This window comes from Pipistrellus kuhlii, unplaced genomic scaffold, assembly GCF_014108245.1.
Source record: "Pipistrellus kuhlii isolate mPipKuh1 unplaced genomic scaffold, mPipKuh1.p scaffold_m20_p_3, whole genome shotgun sequence".
Lineage (NCBI taxonomy): Eukaryota > Metazoa > Chordata > Mammalia > Chiroptera > Vespertilionidae > Pipistrellus > Pipistrellus kuhlii.
The window spans coordinates 135295781-135304631 of record NW_023425529.1 but is presented as its reverse complement, the minus strand read 5'-3'; the positions used below and the strand labels follow the sequence as shown (position 1 = coordinate 135304631).

General features: G+C 41.0%; 1 pseudogene; it reads left to right on the top strand.

The window, feature by feature from the left end:
- The first annotated feature begins 562 nt into the window (after window positions 1-562).
- Window positions 563-8570, top strand: LOC118729665 (annotated as a pseudogene).
- The last annotated feature ends 281 nt before the right edge of the window (window positions 8571-8851 follow it).

Here is an 8851-nt window from a genome sequence, read left to right as displayed (position 1 = left end):
CCTTGCATGCTTTTTCTGGCAGCTCAGATATTCATTCTTCCAGGGTCTTAATTCTTTACAATAGTCACACTGGTCCCATTTCAGATCTGTCCTTCCTTTTCCTGACTTGGCTCCTTGCTGTCTCCCTTTCCTTTTCTAGGAGCTAACTTCTGTAACAGCCACAGCAATCAGAGTCACTTTCCTTTTTAGTTTCTCTTCAGCCTCATTTTAGTTGCATTGTCACGATTAATGAAAACCTTGTTTGCTATTTCTAGTAGCTAAGTTGCATTCTTTCTTGCAAATCCTTCAAGCTTCTGTAGCTTTCTTCTTATGTCTGGCTGATCCTGCTAACTAAGGCTGCATTGACCATAGTTTGATTCTCTGAGGCCTTTGGGTCAAGGGTGTAAACTCAATATTTTTAGGTGACATGCAAATAATTAACATTCCTCAGATTAACAATACATTCATATTCTTTAAGAGACACAAACAGAAATTTCATTAGCTAAACAATTTAAACAAACAAAGAGATCTATCCTATTTAATAAAAGATTAATATGCAAATTAACCATCACTCCATGACAAAATGGCAGCCCCAATAGCCACAAGATGGTGGCATGTCCCCTTAGCCCTGCTGCTGGAGGGCCCGGGCATGTCCACCAGAGCAGTGAGACTGGATACATCTGATCCACAGGTGCTGCAGCATCTGGGCCTATCAACCCCTAAGGGATTCTTGCAGATCAAACGGCAAAGCTGGATCTGCCCCCAGACAAGGCAGACAGAGCCCCGACAGCAGGGTAATGGTGGGGAAGCCCCATGCCCAGCAGACAGAAACCGGACAGCAGGGCGTGGGCTACTTAGAGTGGTTGCAGCAGGGAAGCCCTAGGACCATCAGACAGAACCTAGATAGCAGGGCTTGGGGGCTTCATTCACAGGGTGATGGCAGGGAAGTCCCCAGACATGGCAGACAGAGCCCAGATAGCAGAGCATGGAGGCTTCTGGGGCAGCAGGGAAGCCCCAGACCCAGCAAACGGAGCCTGGACAACAGGGCATGGGGGCTTCCTATAGTGTGTCAGTGTCGGAGAAGCCCCCAGGCCTGGCAGACAGAGCACATTACAGGGCATTGGTGCTTCCTTCACATGCATGGTGCATAGTGGTGGCAGGCAGAGAGCAGATAGCAGGGCATGGAGGCTTCATCTCCATGGCTGCAGTGAAACCCCCAGGCCTTGCAGAGAGCAGAGAACCATGGGAGTGAGCCTAAGCCATCAAATGGGACATCCCCTGAGAGCTCTTGGATTATAGAGGGTGCAGGTTGGGCTGAGGGACCCCTGTGCATGAATTTCATGTGCCGGGCATCTAGTTTAACCAATAAAGATAGATAACATTCCCCACTAAAATTTTTGAATCACCAGGGCAACACTGGAGAGGTTTAGAAGGTTTAAAAACAAACAAACAACAACAAAAAAAACAGAAACAGAAACAAACATACAACCCTAACAGTAAATGAATACTTTTACATAGGCATGCACCACATTTACACCACAGAATACCCTGTCTTCATCAAATCAGTTTCAGTTTTGCAGAGTTACAGAACAAGTCCCTGAACAGAGGCAGTAGAAAACTGCCTAGCAACATTTCTACCTTTTTCAAAGGCAGGCCAGACTCGGGCCCTTAGCCAGTTCGAGTTTTGACTTCCCTCCTGGGAAGTCCCAAAGATGGTGAATACTATCTAGAAACCATTCCTTCAGATGATCCTAGCAATCCTGAGGTAAATAATTACCTAGGTAGGGGCCAAGTACCTCTTCTGTCCCATTGGATAGGCCATAAATCAGACCCATTTCACCAGGGAAAAACAGTTTCAGACATCTGATTTTGACTTCCCTTCCACGAAGTTCCAGAAAGGTGTTTTCTGCCTCTTTTGGGTCCGCCAGAGCACGGTGTCCCTACAGTCACTTTGGGCCCCACGAGTTCAGGAACTGGCGAATGTGCCAGTGGCGGGCCTTCCTTGGGTCCCAGAGCCTGCAGTGAGTGCCTGCAAGTCGGCTCTCATCAGCAATAGCCTAAGAGCCAGCTCAGATGACGTTTTTCTGCCAACACACCAAATGTTGTGGCAGAATGCACAGGAGAATGGTCAGCCAGCACTCTGAGGGAGGAAGGTTAACCTTTATTTCACAGTTCTGCTAGTCCAGGGGAATTCTGGACCCAAAGCCTGAACTGAACTCATGGGGAGGCTCTGACCTGTATATCTTCTTCTGTGGTGGGCCTCTGAGGGTCCCTATGACTCCACCCAAATCGGTTGTGACAGGGTCTTGGGAACATGCTCTGCAGCTCTACCCAAGTCAGAGTGGGGAAGTAAGACTACAGTGTTAACCAGATACTGAACTAACTTGCAAGTCCCCCCATTTTCCTTTTCACTGTTACAAGAATTGAGACATACAAAGTGTTCGGGATTATGCCTAATGTGCAGCAAGTTATCTTAAAACATCAGCTACTTTGTAATTTTCAAGACAAAAGAACCTTAAAACCTCAATTATTATTATTTAGCTCCTTATAGATATTTCTCACTCAATTGAAGTCCACTGCAAGTTAATGAGAAGAGGAGGTACACAGAGGGCCTCTGCTCCATGTAGATACTCAACTACCTAGGCCAAGGGATACTATCTGAGACTTCCTCAGTGACCCTAGTGAAACAGGAATTTTAGGGAAATATAGGCAGGTTTAGGGAATTTTTAGAATTGGGGTCCATGGAAAAAAAACACAGGGTTACAGTCTGGGAGAAGGTACATTTCTGTAAGACAAGGAAGCAGCAACAAGTATATTTCCATAAGACAAGGGAACTGGAAGTAGCCAAAAAAAAAAAAAAAAAAAAAAGTGTATATTTACAAAATAAAGAAGAAGGAAGAAAGCCCAGAAGGAATAGGAGGATGATGTGGGAGAAGGGCTTCAGGACTTACTATTGTAACCAATTCCATAGGGAATATTAATTAATCAGAGGGGACATCAGGGCACAGGAACTGCAGCCTTTATAAACCATAGAAACAGGAAGTCTGTGGGACACTTTTCCCCTTCCGTTGTGGAAGTCTATACTTGTTCTTCAATAAATCTCCAACTTTGCTAAACCATCTTCTGTCCATGGATTCATTCTTCAACTCCGGTGGACAAACAATCCAGGTTCCAGTCCAAAAATTCTGTATCACTAGCAGTGGAGGAGACAGATGCGAGGTTTCATGGGCTAGATCTTGTATTTGTGGACCAATAAGTGACACCCATCTGCAAGCCAGGGGCTGCGAAGTGTTGTGACCACATTAAATGATTGGTCAACCTTCTATTTCTGCTGTAGATGATAATGGATTTACAGAGAGAAAATGGCAGCAAGGAGAGGTACAATCTAAAAGTCCAAAATATCATAACATTATTTTATTTTATTTTTCCCCATTTCATAATATTATTTTAAAACATATTTTAAAAATATAAATATTTGAAGCTAGCTATCAAATGAATTGCTTTTAAAAAGATTTTAAAAAATTCATTATTGGTCTGACTTCTGGAAATTATTATCTCCAAAAAATGTTATTACTACTTTTCATGATTTTAATTTATGTTAAAAAAAAGAAATCTTGTTTTTAAAATTAAAAAAAAAATGATCTTATATTTAGCCATTATTTTCTGGCTAAACATGCTGAAGTTTTCCATTTTCATATTAAAGCTGCAATTCTTATTTGCTGCCAGCAAGGGGAGTTGTAAGAACTCTTAAACTTACCCACTATGATGCTAAAAATGAGAATCTAAAAGGGAATGAAGAAAGTTATAGATTTAAATCAACAGTGTTTCCAGCAGGGGGGCAGTGACATTTTAAAATGTGTTTGTTTGTTTTTTAATATTACAACCCAGAGTAGCATACAGAGAAACAAAGAACACTTATTTAAAAAAAACTTGTTGTGTAAAGATGCGCCTAACCATTTTTCTTTAGTTTTCTTTTCCCTTTTCTTAATAAAATTTGTAGCTATAGATCCAGTTAACATTTTTGAACTATCTGCTGTATATTTCTGTGATAGAAATACCAAACCACATCACCTTTATCTGAAGCCATAAATCCCCTTATTCCAGCAAGGGAGCTGGAGTCCTTCCCTCTATCCTTGGAATCTTCAGGCTTCCTTATGCTTTCCCAGCAGTGACTTCTGCTGTCCTAAAAGTGATTGCACAACTGCTGTTCAGCTGATTACTCATCAAAGCCCCATCTCCGTGGTTAAGAAGTGAATACCTCCCACATAGTAAAATCCCTTTCTCTTAATTCGGGAATTTAGTGGAAGGGATTTGTCTCTCTGGCTCATAAGAAAGGGTATCTGAATTATATGTGTATTTCATTTTTTCTTGTGAGTTAAACTTGAAAATGTGAATGACGTGAAGAAGAAAAAATCAAACTAGAGTAAACAGATACTAATAAAATTCTCAACTAAATTAAAAGGTATTTTATTGTGTTTTTTTCTTTTCACTTTTTTATTTTTTATTTCTATTTGTCATTTTGTGCAATTAATTTAAATTCAGATCAGAAAAACATCTTTTTCTCTTTCTTTATATGATATAGCACTTAGTTAACTCTTTACCATTTTTATCCTAATACTTTCCTAAGTCTTCTATCTCTGTTTGTGTCTAAGCCATAGCTATATACCCAAACTATAACTTGGCATATTGTTCATCTTTTCATTTAAAACAGATTTAATGTCCACAGTGAATTATGGGATTATCTAATTTGTTGCTTAATTAACAGGAAAATACCTTTTGGGCTATAATTACAAAATGTTCTGCTCCATTATTCAGAATTTTAAAATGTATTTTTTAAAAAGCTAACTGATAAAATTGTATGTTCTATCATTTATAGTTTTAGTGAAAATATTATCAAATAATTTTAGTTTAATTTCGCTTCATTTATTAACATTTTTACTCAGAAATTATAATTTTACCTGGGAATTGCCACAACTTTTCTACTTTCTTTTAAAAGGATTGCTTTTAGTACTTCCTGCTAGGAATGAAATCTTATGATAAGCACATTAGCTTTTAAGGAAAAGTACCTTAGGCTGGAGTCTCCTTAAAGTTTAAATTGTCCTCTGTTAGATGTAAACAGCTTCATCAATGTGGGAACACCTGTTCATACAGCTGGAGCCTAAAATATCTAGGCCGGGCTTGGCAGTCTTCCCCTATTAGACTATTGCTATGGCAGCAGGAGCATCTATTCTACCTTGTTAATGTCTTTCTCCATGCCAACCCTGGTTCCCCAGTCTTAAGCATACACTTATTCACAAACCTCTATTAAATTGTTTAAAAATAATTTGTTGGCATTCTCTCCCTCTAATATATCTACATCTTTTAAAAGGGAGAAAAAAAAAGAGGACATAATAATACTCTCAACAATAAAGATTTTTTAAAAGGGTGAAGGAGGAGAGGGAAGGAGGGAGGGAAGAGAAGGGAGGTTTCTCCACTCATAACCACCCATATCAGTGGTATATCGGCATCTCTGACATTCTCTGACTTGGTTTGGTTTCATTACTGCTGGTGGCCTCTGCTGATGTGCTGTCTCAATATAGACTGTCTGTGGTTTTTCTGAGTTGGCATGCAGCTCACTGTGTCCTATTCATCAGTAAAAACTCTTCTACCAGTAAAAGTAGCACTCACTTTCCTTTGCTCTTTCCTTCTTATAAGCTACATTTTTATTGTGTAATGATCATTTGGCCAACTTTGAATATTCTGCCTCCTTCTCTGAACTCTGTTTTGATTCATATGGAATCATAGGAACCATGGAGGTATTTCAAGTGTTGTAGAGAACAAGGCCAGGAATCCTTTAATTGCCAGATCCACTACCCATGCTGGAATGGTCTGCACAAATAAAGGCTGAACCTCCTAAAATTTCTGAAAGAACAGTAGTCATCGGTGCTTACAATGCAACGTTTACAACTCTAAGTGATGCTGAACTCCTTTACCATATCTCTTTCACTGGATGAGGAAACATGATGAGCCCAAAGATTTCATGGCTCAGCAAGCATTCAGCCAGGGAGTAGACAAATTCCAGTTTCCCCCCTTTGTGAACATCCCCAGGATCTAATTCTGTGGGAGTCTTTCCATCATTTAAGTAGGAGAATCCCTTCTTCCCCTCCATTGGAGGGAATATAATCCTTCATTGCTAACACTAAGCTCTCCTTAGGATGCAAGTCCCAGTGGCCTTCTCTTTTCTGACTCCTCTCTAACTCTGGGAAGTAAAGAATGATTGTGTTTGGAGTGATTGTGTTGGTTCTACTGCATTTATTAAGTACTGGCTAGGACTGGGATAATTCAATTGCTTTCATCTCTCTTTACAATGGGTGTTCTTAATGCATCTTTAAGTTTATTTGTGCATTCCTGTCCCAATTATATGGCAAATTTTATGACTGCATAGAGGAGGGTGCCAACTTAGACCAATAGAAGCGAGGAGGAGCCAGTGTAGAAGAAAAAAGAGTGGCCTTAGTATTGATCATCCTCCAGGTTGATGTATCTGTTTGAAACATTTGCCAAATCTGATTTAAATTTACTTCCCAGCCTGGCCTTCTGACCATGTTCCAGAACTTTTAGCATCAGTGACAGTTCTGATGAGACTCCTTCCACTTCCCTTACTGGCTCAGTATATAGGAACAAGTCAAAAATCCCAAATGAACACAAGAATTCTACTGAGGTATTCCAGAATGACTTCATGACACTTTTATATTTTCACCACATTAATCCTATTACCTCTTTAAGGATATATGGAAAGAAGAATGGGAAAAGGGAGTCCAGATACAAGCCAATACAGACACTCTTCCACAGCCTTCCCTCAGAATTGTAATCCAGAAGTTAAAAGGATGTTCTGTTAATCCTCTCCTGGAAATACATCTACTGCTCTATCCCAGGGGCCACAGAGCATGGCTATATCAACACCAAGGAGCAGGTGGCATCTGTGTACTACTATGACCTAGATGACATGTACATCTTTTGGCTCCAGGCACTCAGTGAAGACCTTGTAACTCTAACTGGTTTGGCTCAGTGGATGAAGCATTGGCCTGAGGACTGAAGAGTTCCAGGTTCGATTTAGACAAGGGCATGTACCTTGGTTGCTGGCACATCCCCAGGAGGGGGTGTGCAGGAGGCAGCTGACAGATGTTTCTCTCTCATCTATGTTTCAAATTCTCAATCCCTCTCCCTTCCTCTCTGTAAAAAAATCAATAAAATATATATTTTTAAAGAATGAAGACCTTGCAGAAATGGGTTGTGAACCAGTTGATGAGAATCTTATGGAAAAGACAAAAGTCCCGGAATGCCAATGACATGAAAATATGAGCCATACTATTGTGACAGAGGAAGGGCGAAGCATAGAGTATGATGAAGATGTGATCTGTGATTTGTCCTGGTCTCCAGACAGTGAAGAATAAAATGATATACCCTCAGTGATAAGTATAACATCTCTGTATGTCCCCTGGGGAGACTTTTTGCTGCCTACCTGGGACTCTCTCCTCTGTCTTCAAATCCTACTACATCATCAGGTTACACCCAGGGCCAGTAACCTTGACCTGATATGGAATCCTTATAGTCCCAGAAGGCAGCTGGATGGCTCACTCATGTGTCCTGGGAATTCATTCTCAAGCCTGTTATGTCCAAATGAAGGTGGATCCAAAAAGACCCCTAGGACAGGTCATGTCAGCTGTGCACTATAGATTCCAGAGGTCAGCATTGGTTGTCCTGAAAGGATGGAACCAATCACAATGATCTCCCACATCTCACCTGTTGGTGGGCCTTAGTCTGCTACCTGTGCAAGGTAAAGACAGGGCTTGCCTTCAGTGCTCAGTGAAAAGCTGCATCACCGATTTCCATGTTGTCTGTGCCTTTGAGCACAGCCTCGATATGAAGACCATCCTAGATGAGGAATATGAAGTGAAGTTTACGTCTTTCTACCTCAAACACAGCCCAAACAGACAGAATCTCGGGAGATCCAGTATCCTCTATACAGGGCTGCAGAGCAGAGCCAGGCCAAAAGCAAGAAGACCAACCTGCAAGCACAGAAGCTTTGGGAACTGGAGAAGTTCTGTGCCCTGGTCAGTGTGGAGATGTGGCCACAGAACTGGGCTGCCCACAGTAACTGTGGGCTTTATAACTACTGGAAACTGAAGAAGAAAAGTAACTGCAATAAGCCATTATTTCCTCTGAAGGAGGCTGAAGAAAAAGGCCCAGTGCAGCCAAAGGCAGAAAATACTCATACTCATGAGAATGCTTATGCATCTTCAGCAAGGCCTAAAGTGGGTCCAAAATCTGTGCTATATGATGAGCAGGTGAGAAAAGCTGAAGCTGCCATACAACAAAGTACAGGAAATGGCTGAAGGACTTCCTCTGACAAGTACAGGAGAAAGCTCATTGTTTTACCCACTACCAAGAAATACTTTAAAGTTAAAAATGCCCAGATCAGCCCCCAGAAGACTGCTGAAACAGCTCCACACAGATCCCTCTCTCCTGACAGCAACCCCTCTGTTCACAATATGGGGAGCATGCAAGTGCCCTAGGAATCTATTGGCTCTGTTGATAAGGTCTTTTCTCCATAGAATTTGTCCTCACCTGTCTCTGGAATAAGTTCTTCAACTTCCCAACTTCTGCCTGCTTCCTACTCCCTAATCTGGTAATAGTGGATACAGATCTTAATGAGAATGTTGAGAGTTTTGTTATTTTAACTTTTCTATCCAATGTAACTACTGAAACATGGCGATAAGGTTAGGAGCTACACATTCAGCTCTATTAAATAAACTGGTTTTTGTCTCAACACATTTTGAACTTGATGACATGTGGTTCTTTTTTTGTTTGATTGTTGGATAAATGTTATTCTTTT